The sequence below is a fragment of the Euphorbia lathyris genome, chromosome 3 (assembly GCF_963576675.1).
Source record: "Euphorbia lathyris chromosome 3, ddEupLath1.1, whole genome shotgun sequence".
In the NCBI taxonomy this organism is placed as follows: domain Eukaryota; kingdom Viridiplantae; phylum Streptophyta; class Magnoliopsida; order Malpighiales; family Euphorbiaceae; genus Euphorbia; species Euphorbia lathyris.
The window spans coordinates 98,961,099-98,988,863 of record NC_088912.1 but is presented as its reverse complement, the minus strand read 5'-3'; the positions used below and the strand labels follow the sequence as shown (position 1 = coordinate 98,988,863).

The 27,765-nt window shown below is 41.4% G+C and overlaps 1 pseudogene; it reads left to right on the top strand.

Moving 5' to 3' along the window:
- The window catches only part of LOC136221770 (protein SENSITIVITY TO RED LIGHT REDUCED 1-like), a 79,786-nt pseudogene extending 52,424 nt beyond the window's left edge, over window positions 1-27,362 (top strand).
- The last annotated feature ends 403 nt before the right edge of the window (window positions 27,363-27,765 follow it).

The following is a 27,765-nucleotide window of genomic DNA, read 5'->3' as shown; positions in this document are numbered from 1 at the left end:
TGGAAAGTCACACAAAATCAGTCTAGATATGTAGTAGAATTAGTAAATGGGTTTAATATGTAAATGGGCTTCCCATTTGACCCAGATTTATAATTTTCCCTTGATAATTTTTACTTAGTTTAGGAACATGATTCATGATTTTGATAGTGTAAGTTTAGAAACATGATTAATGATTTTGATAGTGTAAGGACTTAATTGACTTTGAAGCCTTAGTTTGGGGACCCAAATGTGTATTATGCCTTTAAAATTTAAGGCAAAGTTAAGTATTAGCTTTTTTTTGTGGGCCCGTTTGGTTACCTTCTGTTTGTTCTTACTATTTATTGTTACGGTTTGTCGTTTCCTGTTAGAAAAAACTATTTTTTCAAAAAGCAGGGATTCCTGATTTTTTAAAACTCCACCTTTTAAAGTGAAAAGGCAAATATGAGGTGAAAAGTAGGTAATCAAACGCCCACTATATCTAATTAACTCGGTTGGAAGCTCGACAACTATTTTTATGTGAATCATTTCTTGATTAAAGTTTTCTGCATGCACTAAGAATCGAATTCGATAACTTTATCTTAATGTACTCGAAGTCTTTAACCTCTTAAGTATGAGTGTTCAACACGTCTAACAGAAAAGTACAAAACCAAAAACCGAATAACACCTAAAATGAGAACCGAACCTAATAGAATAATATTAACAAACTTAACCAAATAATTTAGTTTGGTTTGGTTTGGTTCGATTCGATTTCGGTTTCAACACATACTAAATCAATTATATTTTTTTTTATTTTTTTTTGGTAATCGGAGGAGGGTGGAAACCCAAACAAAACAAGAAAAACAAATTAACGACCTATTCTATTTGAGTGTCAACCAAGCCGATCCTCACGAAGAATAGCTTGGAGTCCTACAGGGGCACATCGCACTCATGATGACCCAAAGAAAACGATCCTACGAAGTTCGTCATCCAGTCAGTAGTCCGATTCCCTTCTCGAAACGTATAAACCAGGCTTAGCTCCCAATCTCGACTTATGTACTCCTGACATCTTAGTAACAGCCATACCAGTGGGTGGTGCCTACCGGTCTTCCCATTCGTCATTGCGAGGACAGTCTCGGAGTCAAGCTCCACTTGGACCCGTGTGTAACCTATATCCCAAGCCAATGTAAGCCCGAAATAAAGCCCTCAGAGTTCAGCTAACACTGCCGTACAAATACCGAGGTTCACTTTAAGATAGTTCAGGAGGCTAATATGTACCTTTTAAAGAGTTAATTGGTCAATTTAAATAAATTCAGTTGGTTAATTGAATCTTTTCAAAGTACAGTTGTTAGACGAGGTGCCGCGGCCTAATCTCTCGGGCGGACCGGGGGGTGGACAACCTCATGGCGACGTAAGCGGTGATTGGCGCCGAAAGCAACCAATCGTGGAATCAAGCTGCTCGGCAGGACCGGAGCTCGGAGATATGGAAGAGTCGCCACCCACGAATGGGAAAATGAACACCGATCCCTTGCGGGAGACCGGTGTGGGTTCGGGAAACTTAGGTACGAGCCGAGAAGGCTAGCTCCTTTCCGGAGAAAGGCTACTAGGCAACCCGACATCGCCCGGTTATGAACCACCGGCCTCCTACTCAGCATGTTAGGCGATAACGGACTAATCGTATACTTCTTTAAGTTTAAAATTCATTTGAAACCCTTTTCTTTCTCTTTTTAGAAACCATTTTGAGCATATGATATTGAAAAGCCACCTCGGTAAAGAATCACCCATTTATGTTTATACATACACAGAGAGGGAAGAAAGAAATGATTTATTTACAACCATATTTAAATGTTATGTTGTGTGTTTATTCTACACTAACTTATTTCCCCAAAACGAGTTTTATTTACATGGTTCGCACCTTAATCGTCGTTGGAACGATTTAGGAGCGTTTTAAAACCTCGTTTGATGAAGCTTACCCGAATCGCCGTTAGAACGACTCGAGTATTTGAAAACGTTTGAGATAAAGAACCTTTTAATAAGAAAACGTGGTTAAACATACAAGTCAATTTCATTTTGTACAAATCCTTTAAGAAAATGATTCAAAAATCTATTATTTGCAAGGAAAACGATTTTAATTACAATGACCATTTAATCCGCCTTTGGAACGGATTAAGGTTTTAAAACGTGGTGTTTTGAAGACGATTTGGAATATTAACAAGAATGACTCTATTTATTTACATTAGAAAAAAAAAACTCATTAGTTTAAATAATTCAATTGAAAACTCTCTTTTTGTGATTTATTTTCCCCACTTATTTAATGGACTCTCTAATTGTTATAATTACAACAATAAACTTATTTTAACTAATATTTACACTTAAATAAAGCTCATTTGAAATATGGACCCATGAATGAGCTCAAAGGGTAAAGAAAATAATTTGTACATACGTATATACATTTAAATCAAAAATAGAATATAAAATAAGAGTTAATACAAAAGAAGCTATATGTATATATAAAAATAATAGGTACAATATATCTATACTTTGAAAATGTGAAAATAATAAGTAGATCCTATAACTAAGAAAATAATTCTTATCCCAAAATAATTTTATTCAATAATCACTAAAATAACCCAAATGTTCCAAAAACTATACATATACATAACTACTATAGTTTTAAATACCAAAAATACCATATGCTAATATATATTAATTATTTCTCAAAATACCAAATAACTAACATTTAAAACATAATCCAAATTAATAAAAAGGAATACCTATATATACTTATACTTATATTGTAAAATGGAATAAATAATAATATACAAATATTCTAGAATGATTATATATGCTAAAGTTCTAAAATAATTTGAAAAACATATATTAAATATTTATATATATGTACTAAGGATTAAAAGTTTAAAAGTTAAGAAAAAGGGACTGAAATGGCATTTTTTACATTTTGGCAGATTTACCGACGGAAAATCCGTCGGTAAACAGCATTTAGTGACAGAATAGGTAAATTACAGCAGCACTCCTAAATGTTTCCAGATTTATTCAAAAGCTTTAAATTAAATCTAATTCAATCGTTTTGGGTTTCCGAACTACCAAAGATGGATCATAGTCGAAAACGGAAATTCCTAAACGACGTTTTTTATTTCAAAACATTATTTGGGAAATTCCTTTTAAATTAAAAACTTGTAATTACAACGTTTTCGATACTCGAACTACCTTTTATCGGATCACGGTTCGTATTGGGACATCAAAAACGAGGTTTTTTATTTTAAAACAAAACCGAATTTTATTTAACACGAAACGAAAATTAAATAAATACGTTAATTAAATAAAATGTGACAAAATAAATAAATGACTAAATGAATAAAAACTATAGCATAAAAATAGAAGAAGAGAATAAATTAAATAAAATAAAGAGTCTAGTCCTCGGATAATACCTTGAATTCGGTATCTGATAGTTGAAGCCGATTGATTCCACGAACTACGAGCTCCCGTTTTTTATAAAAAATTTAGTAAAAATTGAACTTAGGAAATTTAGAGATTTTCAATTTTTAGGAAAAAAAATGTTTTTTCCTAAAAAAATCAACTTCCTCTCTCTAGAAAAATATCTAGTGTGAGAAGCTCTCTAAGGATTCCTCCTCCCTCTCCTTTTCCTCTTTTTTTGCATGGGGATCCGTGCCTTTTATAGGCAAACGGGTCCCCGGACCAATGGGCGACACCCAAAAGAAATTGGGCGTCGCCCATTGGGGTTGGGCGAGCGCCCAACCTCCATCGGGCGTTCGCCCGACGACCCTCGGGGCGTGCCTCGAGCCATCGGGCGTGCGCACCCCGCGGCCGCCGAGCGCGTGTCTCGCGCCGCCGGACGCTCACACGTCGCGGCTGCCGAACGCTCGCTTCGCGCTACCGGGCACGTGCGCTCAGCGGCCCACGAGAGCGCGTCCCGTGCCACCGGACCCGAGCATTGCTCGGACGTCGAGAGCGTACCACTTGCGGTGCGTCCGATGGACGCCGAGCGCACGTCCCGTGCCGCCGAGCGGGCGTTCGACCATTGTCGTCCGCGTGTCGGATGCCGCTAAGCACCCGCGCCGTGCCGCTAATTTTCCTTCGCTTATTATTCTTTATATATTTTTCAAAACTTCCGGAATCAATCGCTTCAACCGTCTTGTTTTCAGGTTTTCGTCACAGGTCCTCCGACTCGGTGTCTACAGTTGCCCCTACTTTTCTATTTTGACAGTGATGTGTGTGTTTCGAAAACGTTTTTTTTGCTAACGCAACACATGCAATGTAAAACATATAAAAGTAAAAGACACGTAAAGAGTATGAGGGAGCATACCTGACCTTTGCGCTGCGCGCTCCGGCGTTGTTCTCTGATTTCTTCAGACTCTGCTTTGGGTTGCACCGTGCTGCCTCTGAATCGGCTGCTGGCGAATGTCCCCCTTTTCGACTCCGGCCTACGTTGGCTGACTACGATGAGAACGGCTATAAAGCGATTTGGTCTATGGCGGTGGGGATGATGGCTCAATAGCTACCCTAGTCTACAATCTTCGGTAACAACGGCTCAAAAGCTACCCTAGTCTGCGACTGCGAGGATGATGGCTCAATAGCTACCTTAGTCTACAATCTTCGGTAAAAACGGCTCAAAAGCTACCCTAGTCTGCGACTGCGAGGATGATGGCTCAATAGCTACCCTAGTCTACGATCTTAGATAAATATGGCTCAAAAGCAACTCCGGTCTGCGACCGCGAGTCAGATGGCTCAAAAGAAACTCCGGTCTGTGACCGCGAGTCAGATGGCTCAAAAGCAACTCCGGTCTGCGACCGCGAGTCAGATGGCTCAAAAGCAACTCCGGTCTGCGACCGCGAGTCAGATGGCTCAAAAGCAACTCCGGTCTGCGACCGCGAGTCAGATGGCTCAAAAGCAACTCCGGTCTGCGACCGCGAGTCAGATAGCTCAAAAGCAACTCCGGTCTGCGACCACGAGTCAGATGGCTTAAAAGCAACTCCAGTCTGCGACCGCGAGTCAGATGGCTCAAAAGCAACTCCGGTCTGCGGCCGTGAGTCAGATGGCTCAAAAGCAACTCCAGTCTGCGACCGGGAGTCAGATGGCTCAAAAACAACTCCGGTCTGCGACCGCGAGTCAGATGGCTCAAAAGCAACTCCGGTCTGCGACCGCGAGTCAGATGGCTCAAAAGCAACTCCGGTCTGTGACCGTGAGTCAGATGGCTCAAAAGCAGGGATTGTTTCTGGATTTTCTTACAACACTGTTGTCTGTATTTTCTCACTGGAGCTTTCATCTCGGAGGTTCAATGGGAACGTGTTTTAGTCTGAAATGATATAGACTAATGATTGTTCTTCTGTTGACTGTCGTCTGTATTTTGACTGGTGTCGCTGTTCTGTAAAAAAATGACTGTGGTCTGGAGTTCATATCTTGACAATGTTGTTCGCTGTCTGGAAGAAATGCAGGCTGAAACGGACTGCAAATCGGAGGTCTGTGCACCTAGTAATTAATTATTTACTTTTTACCTTTATGTCAAATCGTACTTTTTTTCACTATTTACGAGAATGCCATTCCCTTTTCCTATATAAGGTGGTGGGGTTTCATTTCAACCCCACACCTTCTCTCTCCTCTTTCTCTCACTAGACTTCAATTTGGATTATTCTCGGAATGGATTTAGATGAATGGGATGACACTAGAGGCATGGACGAGGTTTACGTAAACCTGGATAGAGTGGATACCTTTCACGACCCTACGACGCATTTGAGCAGGACACGCTGCAACGAGGTAAGTAATTTCTCACTTTTATTCGATTTGAACTCTAGGCTTTAGCATTCCTATACGAACATGATTTGCATGCTAACCCTTAGACTGCCTTAGAGGACTTTAGCTAGAAAACGTGAATTCCTTTATTTACAAGTAACACCTGTTTATTTTTGTAAGAATGCGCGCTATATGCATGTGAATAGTGACACTACGAATTTATGCATGCTAACAGTAAAAACGACGTGAATAGTGAAGATGTGAATAGTGCAAATGAATAGCAAAAACGTGAATAATAAAGACTTAGCTAATGCACGTGAATAGTAAAAAACGTGAATAGTGCACGTGAATAGTGAAAACGTGAATAGTAAAAACGTGAATAGTGCCACGCGAATAGTAAAAATGTGAATAGTAAAAACTTAGCTAATACACATGAATAGTAAAACATGAATAGTGCATGTGAATAGTAAAACGTGAATAGTGCACGTGAATAGCAAAAACTTAGCTAATGCACGTGAATAGTAAAACGTGAATAGTGCACGTGAATAGTAAAAACGTGAATAGTGAAACATGAATAGTAAAAACTTAACTAATGAACGTGAATAGTAAAGCCTAATCTATGCTCCTCGTCACCGCAGAGGAGGGTGGATTAAAGAATTGACTAAACCTTACGTGAATGACCCTACAGGAGAGATTTTTACAGAAAATTGGTCCTAACTGACCGGATGTCTCTAGGTTAGAAAATGAAAGAATACATAGTCTTAACGCGTTCTCATCAATTGCATGCTTTAGGAGCTGTATTTAAATTTTCTTATCTTGTTCCTTTTTAGTTCATTGAGATTTCGGGGACCACCGCCGAGGTTCACTCGTGGTATGATAGACTAGGTGCCGCGGCGAGAGCCCGCGTGCGTGAGTTGGGCTTCGAGCCCTTTATTGCAGCGCTGCCCCGCACCAACGGGGTATGCGATCCTTTTGGCCTACGGGCCTTGTGTGAGCGATGGGTTGATTCGACCCACACCTTCCACCTTTCCTTTGGGGAGATGACTATCTCGCCACGAGATTTTTCGCTATTGACCAGATTGCGAGGGAGCAACACTCCCGTCCCTTTCCATTTTGGTATGATGCGACCGCGGGTCGACCTTGCTAGGCTTGCTGCCTTGATTGGACCGGGAGTTCGTCTATGCGCCAAGTCTACTCTGGCGAAGCTTGTTTCCACCGCGAGCCTCTTGAGTAGACGAGATTTTTGTGAGACTGACGATACCGACTTGGCGGTTCGTAGCTTCTTGGTATATGCTCTGAGTGAGATGATTTTCCGCACGAAGGGCGGAAAGGTACATGCAGGCCTCATTCAGGCGCTCAGCGATTTGGTTGCAGCGGCTTCCTACGATTGGGCGGGGGCAGGCTTAGCCTTTCTTTACAAGTTTTTAGATCTGACTTGCCGGAAGCGCAAGGACTTCGGTGGTTATACCTTTGCTCTGCTGGTACGTGACGCCTTCTTGACTTATCCATCTTATCTTCTTCGCACTTTTCACACTCCTAGTCCTCGTTTTTACCGCAGGTGTGGGCGTATGAGAGACACATTCTTCCCAGCCGGTCTCGATCTCGACCGAGAGTACTGAGGCCGCCTTTCATGACTCAGTGGATGGATTTTGACTTGAGCACCGAGAGGAGTCGGACAGTGTCGCGGCTTCTGGATCGGATCGACTCGCTGACCCTCACACAGGTAGATTTTGCCTAATCATGCTTGGTTTTTTGTTTGAGTCTTTCTGACTTTCTCTTTGTGCATTTTTTTAGATTAAGTTCCGATGGGACGACCTCGACTTCGGCCCTGGTTATACATATGTATCGATGATCCAGGAGCAGCAGTGTGTGCTCACCGGCCCCTGCGTGCGGGCGTGGTATTTAGGGGATCGAGGCATCACCGGAGTTAGGGACGCTCACTGGACGCCGGGCGAGATCCCCGTCTCTATGTTCGTGGTGCGGACCCTGCCACTATCGGTCATTCGTCGGGACCTGACCCGTCGGTATGTTGGTAGAGCGGTGTGGATTCACGCCGGGGGCCGTGAGCCTTACTTGTCTACTTTGCTGAGCGCGAGGGATGCCCCGGCGGCGGCGATGGAGGTGGATCCGGTGGCGGATGTATTTTCGAGGGAGGCTGTCGCGGCAGTCTTTGGTCAGGAGGAGGTCCCGGTAAGTGATTCCATTCCCTTTTTATTTTACCCCTTTTATTCATGAGATGTTCAGAGGTTTTATGGTGTGTTTTGTTTACAGGAGGGATCCTGGAGGAGTGCCCACTTATCTGATTTCTTCGACGGCACTCGGGCTCAGACGCCAGTGTGCGAGCAGCCCTACTATATTGGCGAGTCCTCCAGCGCTCCCCGACCAGAGAGGTCTTCCCTAGGCGTGCCTATACCAGACTATGGGAGAGATTATGCTACGATCTGCTATGACGAGTCCGGGGCACCTTACGCGGGATTTGAGGCGGCCCCTCCTATCTTCTCCTCGAGGGTCCCGTTTGATCCCTCGGACACTTCTCTGACCACGAGAGAGACTTGTACGGATTACGTGGGGCTGTCTGGTTATCTCCGAGACCGCCTCAGCTTGCGCTGCACCGATCACCTGGTATGTATCATTACTGTACTTTAGTGTAGTGAAATGTATGCATGTATGTATGATTTATGTTTTTGCCTATGCTGCCTTTTATCTGTTCTTTTTTTTTCTTTTTCTGTAGAGTGATCTGCATGCCCACGAGCGGAGACAGAGTGAGCTAGTACGGGAAGCTGATGCCCGAGTTGGTCATGTGTATCAAGAGAGGAACGACCACTGGTCGGGGATGATGCGACGGGAGACTGAGGGTCGCCTTGCCGTCGAGGAGAGGGCGTGTGATGAGTCGATCAAACGCCTTGCTGCAGAGGAGAGAGCACGAGCTGCTGATGAGAGAGCACGAGTTTCTGATGAGAGAGCGCGAGTTTCTGATGAGAGAGCGCGTGCTGCCGAGGAGGCACTATCTGCGGAGCGGGCATCACACCTGAGAGATTTTGAGAACTATTGGGACTTTCCTCCGTATTAGGCTCGTTATGTATTGCTTTGTAGCTTTCATTATTGCTTTGTAGCTTTCATTGTTGCTTTGCAGCTTTTATTAGGGTTTCTCCGATGTATAGCTGATGTATAGGGAGTGGGGTGGATAGTAGGTAGGCTTTTTGTGAAAAGTAGGACAAGAAATGTATAACCCGTGATTCATATTACCATGCATTCGGTAGATTATAATGATTCCAATCATTCTCGTCAAATATATTCATGCCTATATTTATTTACAAACAACAGAAATACTTAGTCTCTTATACATTGTTTTTGTAATTGCTCAAGTTATAACTATTGTTACCAGGACCCGCCTTTCGGTTTTCGGATCCCGGCGATTTTTCTCCTCCCCTTTTACTATCCCGGAATTTTTAAATGAGTGCCCTTTCGGGTTTTCACCCATTGGGATTTCCCTTATTGTTGCATAGGTCGCCCTTTGCGGGTTTTCAACCCATCGGGAATTTTTCTTTATTTTTCTTTTTTTTTTTATGAAAAGTATTTCTTAAGCCTATCCAGGTTGGTAGGTTCAGAGAATTCCATGCCGTCCATTGTGGTTAACTTCACCGCTCCTTTGCTTAGTATCTTCTTTACGACGAATGGTCCTTCCCAGTTAGGCCTGTACTTCCCCCTCGGGTCGGTGTGCGTCACACGGATCTGTTTCAACACCAAATCTCCTTCTTTGATAGGGCTGGTCTTGAATTTTTTATTGAAAGCCTGAGCCATCCTTCTTTGATATAACTGTACATGGTAAAGGGCTTCCATCCTTTTCTCATCAACTAAAGCCAACTGCTCATATCGCCTCTTCACCCATTCCGTTTCGGGAATTTCTGCTTCCACTGCGATTCTCAACGATCGCTTTCCGATCTTAATCGGCAGGACTGCTTCTGTTCCGTATACCAAGGAGAATGGCGTTGCCCCAGTCGAGGTTCTGATTGTCGTGCGATAAGCCCACAACGCGAGTGGGAGGTGCTCATGCCAGTTCCGATGTGATTCCACCGTCTTTACGAGAATCCTTTTAAGGTTCTTATTAGCTGCTTCTACTGCCCCATTAGCCTGTGGACGGTACGGAGAAGACCTGTGATGTTCAATGCCATATTCTCGGAAAAGATTCCTTACTTCCCCCTGAAACTGGACTCCGTTATCCGTGATCATGTGATGAGGCACTCCGAACCTGGTGATCAAGTGTTTTTCAATGAACTTTCTCATCTGCTTGGATCCCAGTTTGCTAAACGACTCTGCTTCTACCCATTTGGTGAAATAATCGATGGCGACTGCAATAAACTTATGTCCATTTGAAGCATTAGGCCTTACTTCGCCGATGATGTCAATGCCCCAGGCAGCGAATGGCCAAATAGGTGCTAGCACATGTAGTTCCATGGCCGGAAGATGACTGCAATCGCCATGGATTTGACAATCGTGACATTTCTTTGCATACTCGTTACAATCTCTTTCCATGGTGAGCCAATAGAAGCCTTGTCTGATAATTTTCTTAGCTAGTACTGCTCCTCCCATATGGGCTCCACAAATTCCCGAATGTACTGATTCCATTGCCTCGCGGGCTTCTCCCGCATCCAAGCATCTGAGTTGTAATCCATCAACGTGCCTTTTGTAAAACAAGTCGTTGTGGATGACGAACTGACGAGCTAGCCTTCTAATCACAGCTTGATCCCTAGGTTCTGACTCTGCCGGATATGTCCCATCTTTCATGAAGTTCACGATATCGAAATACCATAGTTTTTCATCTGTCCCTAACAGCATTACGTCCTCGTAACATGGTTTGTAAGATCTTCTCAATACCAACGGCTTCGAAGCAAGGTTCCGGGGGTTGTCCCAAACTGACACCAAAGTAGCCAAGGCATCCGCCGCCTGGTTCTGTGCTCGAGGAATATGATAGAAACGACATTCCTTGAATCTTTGTGCCAACCCTTCTAGCTGATCTAGATATGGACGTAGTCTTTCTTCTCTTACCTCCCAGTTTCCTTGTGCCTGTTCAATGATCAACTTTGAGTCCCCCCAGATTTCGACATATGACGCTCCCAGTGCCGCTAATGACTCTAAGCCATAAATGCACGCTTCATACTCAGCCATATTATTGGTGAGAGGGAAGGATAACTTCTTGGCCATCGGGATCCTTTCTCCTTCCGGTGAGGTAAGTAGTACTCCTACTCCGGCTCCATTCGAATTAACTGCTCCGTCGAAGAACATTTTCCACGGTATAACTTCGATTGCGTTCAAGTGCTCATCGGGGAAATCATAGCTTATCACTTCTTCCTCTGCATTCAGGGGCTGGTTGGCCAGAAATTCTGCCACGGCCCTCCCTTTGATAACCTTCTTCGTCACATATTCAATGTCAAACTCGGACAAAAGTAACAACCATCTGGCTAACTTCCCTGTCAAGGATGGAGTTCGGTATAGATACTTCACGGGGTCCATCCGAGAAATAATGATCACTTTATACGATTGGAAATAGTGTCGCAGTTTCTTTGTCAACCATACTACTGACACACATGTCTTTTCGATCATGTTGTACTTGAGCTCGTACTCCAGGAACTTCTTACTCAAATAATACACCGCGTGCTCCACACCGGTGTCTCCCTCTTGAGCCAACATTTCCCCAATAGATCGCTCCTCAATCGCTACATAGAGGAGAAGCGGCTTTCCTAGTTTAGGCGGTCTCAGCACTGGCGGATTAGACAAATAGCTCCGGACGCTCTCCAAAGCTTGCTGACACTTATCATTCCAAACAGCGGGTTGGTCTTTCCTTAACAACTTAAAGATTGGCTCGCAGATTGCGGTGAGTCTTGCTATGAACCGACTGATATACTGAACCTGCCCCAGAAACCCTCTCACTTCCTTCTCATTTCTCGGCGCCGACATCTCCTGTATGGCCTTCACTTTATCAGGATCCACCTCGATTCCCTTATTTCCGATTACATAGCCTAAGATTTTCCCCGACGAAACGCCGAAAAAGCACTTCTTCGGGTTTAACCTTAGCTTGAATTCTGCGATTCGGGCCAAAAACTTCTCGAGCGCGGCAAAATGCCCTTCTCTTATCTCTGATTTGACCATCATATCATCCACGTAGACTTCTACCTCCTTGTGTATCATATCATGGAACAGTGCTGTGGCCATTCTCTGGTAAGTTGCCCCGGCGTTTTTCAAACCAAACGGCATTACCCTGTAACAGTATGTCCCCCACTCAGTTGTGAACGAGGTTTTCGCTTTGTGCTTTTCGGCCATCTGAACTTGCATGTAGCCCATGAAACCGTCCGCATTCGTGTGTAATACACTTGACGCTGCGCTGTCGATCAATACGTCGATATGAGGTAATGCAAACTCATCCTTGGGGCATGCCTTGTTAAGATCTCTGTAATCAACGCACATTCTCACTTTGCCGTCCTTCTTTGCGATGGGCACCACATTTGCGACCCAAGGGGGATAGTCGATTACTTCGATGAATCCTGCTTCTAACTGTTTCTTCACCTCCTCTCTGATCTTATCTGCCCATTCTGGTCTCATACGTCGGAGCTTCTGCTTTACGGGCTTCGCTTCGGGGTAAGTTGGAATGCGGTGGGTTACGATTGATTGATCAATTCCAGGCATGTCTTCGTATGTCCAAGCGAATACAATTTCGTATTTTTTAATTATTCTCTCAAATTCTTTTCTCTCTTCAATAGTTAATGCTTGAGCAATTTGTATAAGTTGACATTTCTATTGTATTGATTTCAAATGCAGGCATGTTATATGAATGAGAATGCATGGAATGATCATGATCGACATCAAGCAAGTAAGCAAAATCAGAATTCATTTCATTGATAGCATGGGTGATTACATCATCTGACTCAAACAAAGCAGTAATATAATTTTCATCATTAGGGCCTTCGGACTTCTCATGAATTTTGGAGGTACTAGGCTCATCTCCCGCTCCCGCAGTCGCTTCGATGGTGATGACCTGCTCCTCGGCATTTAAATCCAGCATCATGATCTCCTCGACAAAGCAGCTCGCCTTTCCTTTGCCCCAGTCGGCAACATCATTGAAGATTTCGAACCCTGGAAGAATCTTCCCTTCCGTGCTAGTCCATGCCTCGGGGGTTCCTGAATATGCCTTCCCATGCCCCTCGCTCACAAAATACTTCCTCAAGCCTACTTTTCCTTCAGCACTCGCATTGGACGGACTCCCCTACTCATATCCCAAACCTCTCCGGGTTTTCTGACTCTTAAAGTCCGGAAACTCTGGCAGCCCCTGATGGTATGCTCCTAAACCCATTCCCGGGATGAAACCTCCCTTCATCATTTTCACCACATTGGTGGTCATGCTCGACTCGTAAATCCCGGAGACTTGGAATCCGGAGAAAAGTTGAGGCTCAATTCCCAATGCTGCCACCGAGCTTAATTTCTTAGCTCTAATTGTTACTATCTCCTCCCCGAAGGGGAACTTAATCATTTGGTGGAGCGTGGAGGGCACACCTCCTAACTTATGGAACCAAGGGCGTCCCAACAGCACAGCAAAAGTTACCGGGATATCCAACACCGTGAACTCAGTTTCTTCCTCGTGCGGCCCCACTTTCAACTTGGCCTTGAAGACTCCTTCAATGTGCCTACGGCTGTCGTCATATGCTCTAATCACTGTTTCAGAGGCCGTCAAGTCTCCTCTTTCCACTCCCAACTTCGACAAGAGTTTCAACGGACAAACATTAATGGCCGATCCATCATCGACCATCACACAGCTAGTCTTCTTCCCGTTAATTTCCGCTCAGATATACAATGGCTTATTATGAGCCTTCCCCTCTTCTGGGAGATCCTCGTCGGTAAATGTGATCTCAGTCTTCTTTCGAGCCATAATTGCCCCTACTAGCGCTGCCGGCTCAGTATCGGTGGAAATAACCAAATTCTGCAACTCCTTCATCAGGTTCTCACGATGGTACTTAGAATGGCATAAAACTTCCCAGACCGTAGACTTAGCTTGCGTCTTCTTCAACTGCTCAAGAACTTGGTCATCGGGCTTAGGAGCCGACCCTTTTCCAATCTCAGTCTCTACCATTGGTGCCTTTCCCTCGGCCACACGACCTGATCTCGTCATTACCGCAATTTCCGGCTCATCATCCGATTCGTCCCAAATGTTAATAGGAACCCTTCGATCGGCATCCTCCTCGTCCGAGGAACTCTCCCAAATGTCCACGACCATTAAATCCATGACGTGAGGAACACTTGGATTCAGGAAAAAGGGATCCGCCGATCCGTACAAAGCCCAACCTATCAACTCATCATAGTCACGGAGGGACACCCGGCTCATCCTCCTTGCGGCCAACGGAATAGCACCTCGTTGTATGCACATAAGCTGCACCTTATCGCTCATTGTCTCATTACACTGCTCATAACGGTGCCTCCACCTTCTAGCATAATCCACAAAATGTTCCTCGGGGAATTGCCTAATCCTGTCCAGATCATCCAGGGATCCCGTCCATGGAATGTACATTTCATATCTTGCCATAAAGGCACTTCGGAGCGGTATCCAATGACCCATCTCCTCCTTTGATAGACCCTGATGCCACAATAAGGCTTCACCCATCAAGGTTTCCGGAAAATGTTCATGCAACTCACACTGCGGAAATCCGGCGTCATACATATGATTGCGAAATATCCTCGCATGCTCCACAGGATCCTGGTATCCACCATACCTAGGCATTGCTAACACCGCATCAGGTGTTTGGTAAGACGGGGAGTCAGGGGTTTGCTCTGCCAGCATCCATACTGTATACTCCTTGATAAATCTTTTCGTCATTGCTGCCCAATCGGTCTTAACATACATCGACAGCGACATGTACCACATTAACGGTTCACCCATCAACGAATTACAAAACAAGCTAGTGATCTCTTCTTCTTTAAAACCCAAGGGTGCCATAGCCAACAAGTAAAAATGAAGGTGTTCCATAGGATCCTTATTGCCATTATACTTGCTAACCCTCGGTAGCGGACGCTTGATAGGTCCAATCCGCATTGCGAAGCGCTCTGCGGCCCTGTCCTCGGCTCTTTGGTACTTTTCTAAGAATAAATCTGATAATTGATCCCAATCATGCTTGCAAGAGTCGGGTAATGAGTGGAACCACTCCAAAGGCTCGCCTACCAGCGAATGATGAAACCACTGAGCAATCTCATCTACTCCGAAGGATTCAATAAACATGTTGTGCATATATTCACGCAAGTGCACCTCGGGATCTCTTCCTCCACTAAACAAACTCAAATCTGGCACAATAGTCCGAGACGACCCTTCTCCGGTCTCTTCAGCACTATCCTCATCATACGGTGCTCCACCATCTGACCCTTCTTCCATCGGTTCATCCTCTCGTTCCTCACCCAAGAAGGACACATACAGACCTTTTCCCACATTGCTTTTTTCGACGGAGTCCAACAACTCCTCTACATCTTCCTCAAAGGATTCCATCACTACAGTTTCTATCAAACCAGCTCCGATCACGCTCACCCTATGATTAGGCAATGGATTGCGCCTAACGGAAGGGTTTGCTGACGAAGGATCAGCTATCTTCTTCTCCTCAATCAAATCTTGGATTTCGTGTTTCAGCCTCTCGCAATTCTCAATCGTATGTCCATAACTGCTGTGGAACTCACAGTACCCTCTAGCCTGAATCTGCGGAGTAGGTTGAGCTTTGTTATACGGGGTAAGGGCTTTCAACAATCCCTTTTTCTGCAGACGCTTGAAAACTTTAGCATAGGTCTGATCGAACTTGGCGAACCGCCTCTTTTCAATAGCATTAAGATCAACCACTTTCACTGCTGCAGATTCCGTACTCGCGCTAGGCCCTCCGGCACTATATCCAGACTTCGTCCACTTGGTATAAGCTTTCTTCGGCTCCCCATCACCTTCGACAGTCAAGGCACAACTATACATCTGATTGAAATCCGTAAACGGCATATACCGCAACTCATTCTTGATATACGGCAACGTGTTGCCAACCACCATTCGGATATGATCCTGCTCGAGCAGCTTTTGTTTCATCACTGCGGCCTTAGCCCTCCATCTTTTCACAAAATCGGAAAAGGATTCCCCAGCCTGTTGCTTAGTGCTCTCTAACTCTTTGAAAGTGACCTCAAGCATGGTATTGAAGCTATACTGAGCGATGAATGACTTCGCTAATTCCTTCCAATCCCTCTTTGTTACCATCAGCAATGCATGAAACCATGTGAGGGCAGCCCCCTCTAGATAGGTGTTAAACAGCCCCAGGACTTGATCCTTAGTTAGGATCGTGTGCTTCATCACAGCAACATACTGATTCATGTGAGCGGTGGGATCTCCAGTTCCATCGAACTTTTTCATGTCGGGGAGCCGAAATTTCAAAGGCGAAGCTGTTGCCGATAAACAATTCTTCAAGTTATAAAAGTCCTGACTCCCGGAACTTCCTCCGCGCAAGTCCTGCACTTCCTGTGTGATGTGTTGCTTCCACTCCTCTTCCTTAGCTTTCTCTTTCTCTAACTGTTTTCGGATATAATCCTGATAATCCTCCTTATTCCCAAAGCGAGGGCCATCGTTCACCTCATTCTCAGCACGCTTACTACCACTCTTGTTGTCCTTCAGTGCTAACTCAGCTAGCTGGGCCAAGATCGCGGCCAGCTGATCATTGATATTGTTCACAGAATTCTCCAATTCAGCCACTTTCTCATCGGTCGCAGACATACTGAAGGAAGACTGAGTATACCCAGACGAAGATGATTCAGAAGCCACAACTACTGATTCCGAACTGTCTACTCGTAGCTGATCAAACTGTCTGACAAGCCGATTACTCTCGCGATACCACAACCGCCTAATGATGACATCTGCGCGAACGGTATCCATTAGTATGTATGCATGATTTTTATATGCATGATTCGTGGTGTGTGCGTTTATTTATTTACGATTATAAGATAAGAAGAACAAACGTTAGTTCTATTTACATGTATCACAACATCTCTCTTCCACCCTTATTCCTCCACACACTCGTCGGTCCAGGTCTCTTTTCTAGGATTTTGGTTTTTGGCTCATATTGCGGTCCAGGGGACGCGTGATGTCGCCGATTATTGCGGGAAATTAAATCATTCATCAGACAACACAGTTCGTTTTGACGTATCTACGTTTGGTGACTAAGAAATTGACCAAGTTGGATTGTCCTTTCAGAATAACTCGTCTTTTGTCCTTTTGCGAGACGCATTAATTCGGGTTTTGACTCCCTTTGAGCGCATCTCAGTTTTTAGACGTGGTTCGAGTTATTCTTCTAGTTCAATCATTCGTTATTGTCGATGACTCGTTCCCTTTTGTTCGCGTGGGTTCGTGTCTCGATTTTGGATTACAACGGGATCTTTTGGATCTATCGAGAGACGTAACCACATGTTTATTTAGTGATGGAATCACTTTTGGATTTTATTTTAGGGAACGGACTCATCGCGTAACGCGTTTGTTCTTAGCGTCGAGGATCCGTTTGCTCATTTTAGCTACGTGAAAAAGACGGCGAGTCTTATTTTGAGCGCACGGTAACCTTTCGGCTAGCAACAGTTCGTTGTTCTTCCCAATCCTACGGGATATATCATCTTAGTGTGGTTATAGAAAACCAACCTTTCGTTAAATCGTGTGTTTGTTCGAAGCGAGGATATCACCGTTTTCTTTCCTTTAGGCGCAAATTTAAGCAAACACGTATATCGGGCCATATTTCTTACAGTTTTGGTAACGGTCGAAATGATCGAGTCGTTAGTCAAAACCCGCAGTCTCGTCCATATGGCGCAATTATATGGTTTGGCTTAATTCGGTTTCAAAGTTTTAAACAGGGTATACACTCGTTCGAGTCACGTATTCAACGGCATTGGTTTATTTTCTTTAACTACTCTTGAGATTGACATATATCATAGACTCGGAATGATTTTGGTCGTTTAGTTCATTTTTCTTTTCTTTTATTTTCTTAGTCACCTTTGCGGACACATCCATTTCTCTTAAGAATGACACGAGGCATAACGTAAAAGCTCGTCTTTCATTCGGAAGGGACGAGCTACTCGTGCAAAACTTTTCACGTTACGATAGGGTCGTTCGAAACAGAAATGTTCTTCGTTTTCGTTTCGTCATGATCTCGTTTTATCCTAACTTATTTAAAGAATGTGAATAACGGCTATTGTTAATATAGTCTTTTGTATCGAGATGTAACTATCCTTAACAGCGAACCGATTCATACTAATACGTGCTTACGTCATAACACATTTCCTGAACATGTGCCTTCATCGGGACACCGAAAAGGACAAGACGGGTCGCACATGTTCATTCATATGAGATGACTAAGTCGTCTTTAGTTCAAATCGTTTCGATGTTTTAGGGTAATTAGTATGTCGATTCATGAGTATATATTAACGCATCGTCTCATTTTCTTTACATAATTTAGGATTAGACACGTATCATGGCGGTTTGAAAACACGAACTGATTCATTTATCACATCAAAAATAGTAACGGATAATCCTATGGAAACTTCTAAGGCTACTATATGCTGACACGGCTGACCGCGGGACCTCACAGGACCGCACAGATTCGCCCCTAACGAATGGATGGGGACCCTCTGGCGCCTTACTGTAAGGGGGAACTTACGCTAGCCTCTTTCGAGCGACGAATGGACTCTCGCTAGAGGTTTCGCGGAAATTACCCAAAGGGTTTGCAATAATGCATATGAATGCATACGAAAAGAAGTAAAACGATCCGTCCCCATTAAGGGCTTAATACACGCCTTCCGGAATCAAATTTCTCGCTTCCCCAGCAGAGTCGCCACTTGTTAGACGAGGTGCCGCGGCCTAATCTCCCGGGCAGACCGGGGGGTGGACAACCTCATGGCGACGTAAGCGGTGATTGGCGCCGAAAGCAACCAATCGTGGAATCAAGCTGCTCGGCAGGACCGGAGCTCGGAGATATGGAAGAGTCGTCACCCACGAATGGGAAAATGAACACCGATCCCTTGTGGGAGACCGGTGTGGGTTCGGGAAACTTAGGTACGAGCCGAGAAGGCTAGCTCCTTTCTAGAGAAAGGCTACTAGGCACCCCGACATCGCTCGGTTATGAACCACCGGCCTCCTACTCAGCATGTTAGGCGATAACGGACTAATCGTATACTTCTTTAAGTTTAAAATTCATTTGAAACCCTTTTCTTTCTCTTTTTAGAAACCATTTTGAGCATATGATATTGAAAAGCCACCTCGGTAAAGAATCACCCATTTATGTTTATACATACACAGAGAGGGAAGAAAGAAATGATTTATTTACAACCGTATTTAAATGTTATGTTGTGTGTTTATTCTACACTAACTTATTTCCCCAAAACGAGTTTTATTTACATGGTTCGCACCTTAATCGCCGTTGGAACGATTTAGGAGCGTTTTAAAACCTCGTTTGATGAAGCTTACACGAATCGCCGTTGGAACGACTCGAGTATTTGAAAACGTTTGAGATAAAGAACCTTTTAATAAGAAAACGTGGTTAAACATACAAGTCAATTTCATTTTGTACAAATCCTTTAAGAAAATGATTCAAAAATCTATTATTTGCAAAGAAAACGATTTTAATTACAATGATCCTTTAATCCGCCTTTGGAACGGATTAAGGTTTTAAAACGTGGTGTTTTGAAGACGATTTGGAATATTAACAAGAATGACTCTATTTATTTACATTAGAAAAAAAAACTCATTAGTTTAAATAATTCAATTGAAAACTCTCTTTTTGTGATTTATTTTCCCCACTTATTTAATGGACTCTCTAATTGTTATAATTACAACAATAAACTTATTTTAACTAATATTTACACTTAAATAAAGCCCATTTGAAATATGGACCCATGAATGGGCTCAAAGGGTAAAGAAAATAATTTGTACATACGTATATACATTTAAATCAAAAATAGAATATAAAATAAGAGTTAATACAAAAGAAGCTATATGTATATATAAAAATAATAGGTACAATATATCCATACTTTGAAAATGTGAAAATAATAAGTAGATCCTATAACTAAGAAAATAATTCTTATCCCAAAATAATTTTATTCAATAATCACTAAAATAACCCAAATGTTCCAAAAACTATACATATACATAACTACTATAGTTTTAAATACCAAAAATACCATATGCTAATATATATTAATTATTTCTCAAAATACCAAATAACTAACATTTAAAACATAATCCAAATTAATAAAAAGGAATACATATATATACTTATACTTATATTGTAAAATGGAATAAATAATAATATACAAATATTCTAGAATGATTATATATGCTAAAGTTCTAAAATAATTTGAAAAACATATATTACATATTTATATATATGTACTAAGGATTAAAAGTTTAAAAGTTAAGAAAAAGGGACTGAAATGGCATTTTTTACATTTTGACAGATTTACCGACGGAAAATCCGTCGGTAAACAGCATTTAGTGACAGAATAGGTAAATTACAGCAGCACTCCTAAATGTTTCCAGATTTATTCAAAAGCTTTAAATTAAATCTAATTCAATCGTTTTGGGTTTCCGAACTACCAAAGATGGATCATAGTCGAAAACGGAAATTCCTAAACGACGTTTTTTATTTCAAAACATTATTTGGGAAATTCCTTTTAAATTAAAAACTTGTAATTACAACGTTTTCGATACCCGAACTACCTTTTATCGGATCACGGTTCGTATTGGGACATCAAAAACGAGGTTTTTTTATTTTAAAACAAAACCGAATTTTATTTAACACGAAACGAAAATTAAATAAATACGTTAATTAAATAAAATGTGACAAAATAAATAAATGACTAAATGAATAAAAACTATAGCATAAAAATAGAAGAAGAGAATAAATTAAATAAAATAAAGAGTCTAGTCCTCAGATAATACCTTGAATTCGGTATCTGATAGTTGAAGCCGATTGATTCCACGAACCACGAGCTCCCATTTTTTATAAAAAATTTAGTAAAAATTGAACTTAGGAAATTTAGAGATTTTCAATTTTTAGGGAAAAAAATGTTTTTTCCTAAAAAAATCAACTTCCTCTCTCTAGAAAAATATCTAGTGTGAGAAGCTCTCTAAGGATTCCTCCTCCCTCTCCTTTTTCCTCTTTTTTTTGCATGGGGATCCGTGCCTTTTATAGGCAAACGGGTCCCCGGACCAATGGGCGACGCCCAAAAGAAATTGGGCGTCGCCCATTGGGGTTGGGCGGCCGCCCAACCTAGTGTTGGGCTACCGCCCAACCTTGTTGGGCGGCCGCCCAACAATCGTTGGGCGATCGCCCAACGGCGTTGGGCGAGCGCCCAACGCTAGGTTGGGCGCCCGCGCCCAACCTCCGTCGGGCGTTCGCCCGACGTGGTTGGGCGCCCGCCCGACGACCCTCGGGGCGTGCCTCGAGCCATCGGGCGTGCGCACCCCGCGGCCGCCGAGCGCGCGTCCCGCACCGCCGGACGCTCACACGTCGCGGCCGCCGAACGCGCGCTTCGCGCTACCGGGCACGTGCGCTCAGCGGCCCACGAGAGCGCGCCCCGTGCCACCGGACCCGGGCATTGCTCGGACGTCGAGAGCGTGCCACTTGCGGTGCGTCCGACGGACGCCGAGCGCACGTCCCGCGCCGCCGAGCGGGCGTTCGACCATTGTCGTCCGCGTGCCGGATGCCGCTAAGCACCCGCGCCGTGCCGCTAATTTTCCTTCGCTTATTATTCTTTATATATTTTTCAAAACTTCCGGAATCAATCGCTTCAACCGTCTTGTTTTCAGGTTTTCGTCACAGGTCCTCCGACTCGGTGTCTACAACAGTGAGGCAATTGACTTTCATAGACAAATTCAAGGGGCTAAAAATATATTAAACATTTTGTTTTGTTACGAGCAAATGCCCGTAATTCCTCCTCCACCTTAATTTCGCAAGCATAGTATTCCTTTTTTATTTTGGGTTGTGTTTAGACGTGTTCAAAAGCCCACTGGCCTGTCCAGTCCGTCCAAACCGGTTCTTCAAAGACTGGGCTTGGACGTATATATTTCGTAATAGGTCCGGCCCGGTTCAAACCCGCTTAGGCCTGCATATAAAGTACGTTCGGCTTGGGATTTGTCTCAAAATCCAGGCCCAACCCAGTCCAGCCCGAAATTTTGATAATAATTTTAATTTAATAACTTTTATAGTTTAATAAACTTTATATTCCAAAAATAAAAAATTTAAATTTCTTCAACATAAAAATTTCCAAACCATATATTTTTTCGAATTGGTAAACATGTACATATTTTTGTTACTATTTTATTTATTACTATCAAAAAAGTATTTTTTTTATTTAGGATTGCGTTAATTGATTTTTATTGAAATAATACTCTAAAATTTAGTTTATTGTATTTTATTATTTTTATTTATAGTCTAATTTTTTAGTTTAATTTTAATTTTTAAAAAATACAAAGATATTAGTTGGGCCGGGCCGAGTTGGGCTTGGGAATTAGTTCTTTTAGCTTGGCCCAGTCCGATCCGAGCCCGATGTAAATATAGTGCGGGCTTAGTTGGGCTTGCAAAAAATAAGTATGTGACAAGCCCGGTTAGGCCCGGGCCAAGCCAGCCCATGAACAGGTCTAGTTGTGTTATAATTTCAATTTAAGAGCGGCCCGGTACACTACACGTTCCCGCTTAAGCGATGGTCCGAAGAGGGGTCCCACCATAAGGGTGTACTGGGGGCACGCCTTCCCTATCAATTTTTTTGGTAAGAGGCCGCTCTTATGACTCGAACTCGTGACCTCTGAGTCACACGACAACAACGTTTACCATTGCGTCAAGGCTCTAAGACATAAAAAAAATATATCCTATGGTAATTCATATGAAAATATTTTCCTATCACTAAACCATTACAATGATGATAACTTTTTTTTTTAATGGTATGATGGTTATTATTACTTGATTGCACTCTATTTGTTGGTATTTTGTTTATTATGCCCCAAAATGTTATAATGCCCCTTCACCTTAATTTAGGAAGAATAATATTCATTTTTTGTTTAATTTCAATTTAATTAAGGTTTCATATATATTTGTAGAAAAATATTAAGGGTAATTTTTTTTTTGTTGAAAAATAAAATATTTTCCTTTATTTGGTTGTGATATCAAAAAATATTTTATAGTTTTTAATTTTTATTTTCATCTAAAGTTTATATTATAATAAAAGAGAAAAAGAAAATCAGAAAACGTGAAAAAACATAAAAAGGAAAAGTGAAAACGTGACAACCGGAAACATAAAAGATACAGTAAAAACAGAAAAAGAAAACGTAAAAACGGAAATAAAATATGAAAAACATAAAAATACAGTGAAACAGAAAAAACATGATAATAGAAAAAACATGAAAATGGTAAGAAAGGACAAAATACAATAAAAAACGTAAAAAGTATATTTTTTTTTCGTTTTCTTATCTTTCAAGTTTTTTCTGCACTTTGTAGATTTTTACTTGTCTATATAAATCATGTATATAGGCTTATTCCTTACTTTTTGAGTGTTATTATTTACCGCCTCTAAATTATTTATTAATGTTTTTATTTGGATAATTTTATCATTTTCATAAAAAAAATTCAAAACTATTTTTTTTAGAGAATCAGCATGTTTTATACCTAGACGGATCAATCTCCCGTCTCGCCTATGGTCAGGTGGGATGAATCTCCCGCCTGCCCATAGACCAGGCAGGAGATTCATCCGCATAAGCATACAAAAACTTTATGAAAAATCGACAAATTTTTTGTGACGAAAAATATAAAATTGTCCAATTTTTTTGTGATGAAAAATATAAAGTCGTCATAAATAATATGTATTATTTTCATGATTTCTTTGATAAAAAAATATAAATTTTAATGTTTTCGACTCGTAATCATCCATTTCTGGGATTCTCAGGTTGACACGCAGCAATTATTTTCATAATTTCAATTATTGTTGTTTGGATCTGTGATTTTAGAGAGCGAATTTTCAGTTTTTGATCAAAATTATGAGATTGACAAAAAAAATCCAAATAGAAACGATGATAAATAAAAGGCCTAATACACAAATAACCCCATGAACTTGTCCTAATGCTACAACTACCCCCTCCAACTTTCAATTGTAACAACTTACCCATTGAACTTGTCCAATTGTAAAACATAACCCTAAATTGAGAATTTTTTTAACCTGTACTTGAAGAAGCCGTAAAAACGTTTCCTTGGATTCATATCACACCAAAAATCTGATTATCACACTCCATGAGTGTTGCAACTTTTGTATTTCACGTGTTTTTTCAATTGGAGTCCATGTCAGCAATTTTGGGTTATGTTTTATAATTGGACAAGTTTGAGAGGTTATGTTTTACAATTGGACAAGTTTAAGAGTTAAATTGTAATATTAGGTCTAAATTTGGGGAAGGTCAGAAACTTTTTTTGAACAATGGTAAAAAAATTAGGAAGAAGGTCATAAACTTTTTTTGAAGGAGAAGGCCAGAAACTTATGTATTGAAATTTATGTTTTATTTTTATTTTTTTAAGCAAAATTTATTTTTTATTTTTAAACCCTGAACACACACCAATAATATTTAAGAAAAACAGCAATAAATAAGAACTAAAGATACATTTAGTTTTATTATTGATTAAAAAATAAATTACGCAAAGACAAAGGTTAGTGGTGGGCCATGTTTAATTACAAGACTTTCAAAATAATATCGTTCAACGCGCGATTGAAGATTACATCTGCCTCATCTGCCTCACATCTGTCTCCTTGCACTGCGCGTGTATCTCTTCCTCCATGGGACGCGTATAGTATGCTCCTCATGGATCTAGAGCAAGCAAGTCGCTGGATCGAGCGACTCGCTTGATTCTGGCGACTTGATTTTTTGGTAGTTCTAGTGGCTAGGAGTCTCGGTAAAATTTCAGATTGGTCCTTTAATACCACCACTAGAGTTTCTCTAATGGCTCTATTAAATTGTTCATTGGATTTCTGTTTGTCTATGCCAAATTTCTATTTTCTGTGTAGTTTGAAGCTTTCAACATATGGAGAAGCTTCACTGTTTTGCTGCTGGCTAATGATATCTGCAGCAACACTAGTCTAGCTGTTTCTTCAGCTGATTTCAATACAGTATATAATGCGTGTGAGTAGTTAGGAGCTGTGAGTAGCTATGTTGCATAGAAACTCTTTTTCATTAGCGTTTTGGCGTTTCACATCCTTTTCGGTTTCTTTTAGGTTTCTATTACCGTTTCCTAGCTAATTTTTCTTACAAATAATGTTTTACGGTATCGGTTTCCATGCATCATGGGTGAGTAGTAAGTTTCATGGTGTTTTGACTGAAATAAGCTTGTATGCTTTGAAGGTTATAATGAAGAGGCATGTGAACTGCCAGAAAACTGGAATCATGGGTGAGTAGTAAGTGCAAATTACATGGTAGTTTGACTGAAATAAGCTTGTATGCTTTGAAGGTTATAAAGAAGAGCCATGTGAAGTGCCAGAAAACTGGAATCTTAAAACATTTCTTAAAAAAGGCCATGGAGTAAAACTGAATTTTGTTTTGAATTGTCATAGATTAACTCAGAGCAGCCAGGATTTCTCATCAGGTTCAAGCTCCTTCTCTTTGGTCTAGAGAAATTGGCTTATAATACTACATTCAGCTTTTGTTTCGGTTACTTTTCTATTTTTCCAGAAGCAGATTTAAACTCATGTTATAGATTCTGTTCAAGCTGGGACCCTAGTTATTAAAGGCTTATGGCGCACTAAGGCGCTAGGGATCCTAGATCCATGGCGCTCGTGATAGCGAGAATGAGTGTGGTTTCATATATTTTTCTTTAGATGACTCGTGATGATATTGTCTGCTGCTTTTGAAACATACTCACGATGACTCGTGATGATGTCGTCCGCTGCATTTTATTAGTACAGCAGTGTTCACATTGACCTTAGTGACCAAATGAATTTATTCATTTACAGTGAGATCTAGGTTTTGTTGTTGTACCGTAAGATCTAGGTTGATTAAATCTCATGGTGCACCTTTTATTCAATACTTTTTCTTCTCTATTTAGTAGTAAACATACTCATGTGATGTTTATCCCTTCTGATAGAACTATTGTGGTTTTCAAATAGGTTGGAGCGCCCGGTATTTGAACATTCATTGCATCAACAAATACCTGCGAACAATGTGTCGAATAACTCTTGTATACCGCGGCTTGAATCTTTGCATTATAATATCATTCTGGACCTTACACCAACATGGCTGCTTCTGCTAAAATACCCACCCTAAACATAAGGGTAAGGGAGAATGGACAGTTGTCTTACCTCGTCGTGGAAAACGGAAAAGCAGCAGCAGCAGCCATGGGCTAACAAACAATCACATGCATTATAAGTTCATAGATTTTTATATAAACTTGCATGTATTTTTTATTTGTAAATATATACCTGTATATGTTTAACAAATATGGTTCTCCGGTGTTGGTTACCATTTCCATATAAGCTTCCATGCAACATAGCTGCTTTGTCTATACTCCTACATTTTTAACAAATATGGTTTTTCCGGTGTCTGTTTCCATCCATATCGGCTTCCATGTAACCTAGTTGCTTTGTCTATACCCCTATATTTTTAACAAATATGATTTTCCGATATCTGTTTCTATTTCCGTGTCAATTTCCATGCAATATAGCTGCTTTGTCATAGATTTTGGTCCTCATTTTAGTATAAAATTGATGTAAAAGAAACCAAAAACTTACTGTTCTATTCCACATTATCATTTGATCTTAACCCAGCTTTGAATTTCCAATTGCAGCTGGCATGTTACTGCTAATTCATTGCTTCTGAGATTCAATCTCGGGAGCTCTCATGGGTTTAAGTTCTGTTGGAGTTATGACTAATTCATTGCTTCTGAGATTCAAATTCACGTCTAAGTTGAACCATACTTACGGAGCATCATCTCCGAGCACCAACATCTTTTCAGGTTCTGATCATCTAGTAGATCCGACAACAGAGAAACTGAAGCGATCATATTACGATGGTAAAATGGAAAGAAGCACAATAAATGTATTCAACATCGAAAATGATTGATCGGATCGACAGCTGAAAATGTTCTGGGCTCAGAGTTGAAAATGCTGATGGTAATATATGGTATTGGCAGCATTGAATCGTAGGAAACTCCTAGAGTTCAGCTGAGCATCGCGGTCTTAACGAAAAAAGTGTTAAGTTTGATAGGGGACATCGAAGTTTTTGATCCAGTTCATTCTTCAATAGAATCTCAAGTCCTGGAAATACTAGGTTGTTCTGTTCTGCCCCATAAACGAGCATGGGCGCGGATGTGTGACAAAGCCAACACTATTCTACATGCCACATTGCGAGGCAGAGCTATATAACAACATCTTACAAGAAAGTTGGGGTCTAGAGCAGTTGAACCAAATTGTATCGGCAGGGGTCTAGAGCCCTGGCCACCGGTTCCACCCTTGAGTACCGGAGTTTAGGAACTCAGTTCTTGTTGATTAGCATATTAATTGTAGCTGCTCCAAAATTCACAAAGGAGTTTGTAATCAACATAGTTTCAGAGGATTATTTTGCTCCTTTTCATTAATTCTCATGTATTGCTTTCCAAATTGTATCGGCAGGGGTCTAGAGCCCTGGCCACCGGTTCCACCCTTGAGTACCGGAGTTTAGGAACTCAGTTCTTGTTGATTAGCATATTAATTGTAGCTGCTCCAAAATTCACAAAGGAGTTTGTAATCAACATAGTTTCAGAGGATTATATTGCTTTCAATTTATGTTTTGACTTTAACAGACTTAAATGCTACAATGTGCTTTAAAAAAAAATTGGAATTTACTTATTATATTATCAAATAAACAATTCCTATATCAAATTAACATAAACATACGGTCAACAAATTAAAATCTACAAAACATTGTTCTTAAATCAGCAAAATAAGTTAATAGAATTGATGAAAGCGGCTATAAACACGAACATATTTAGTTGAATTGAC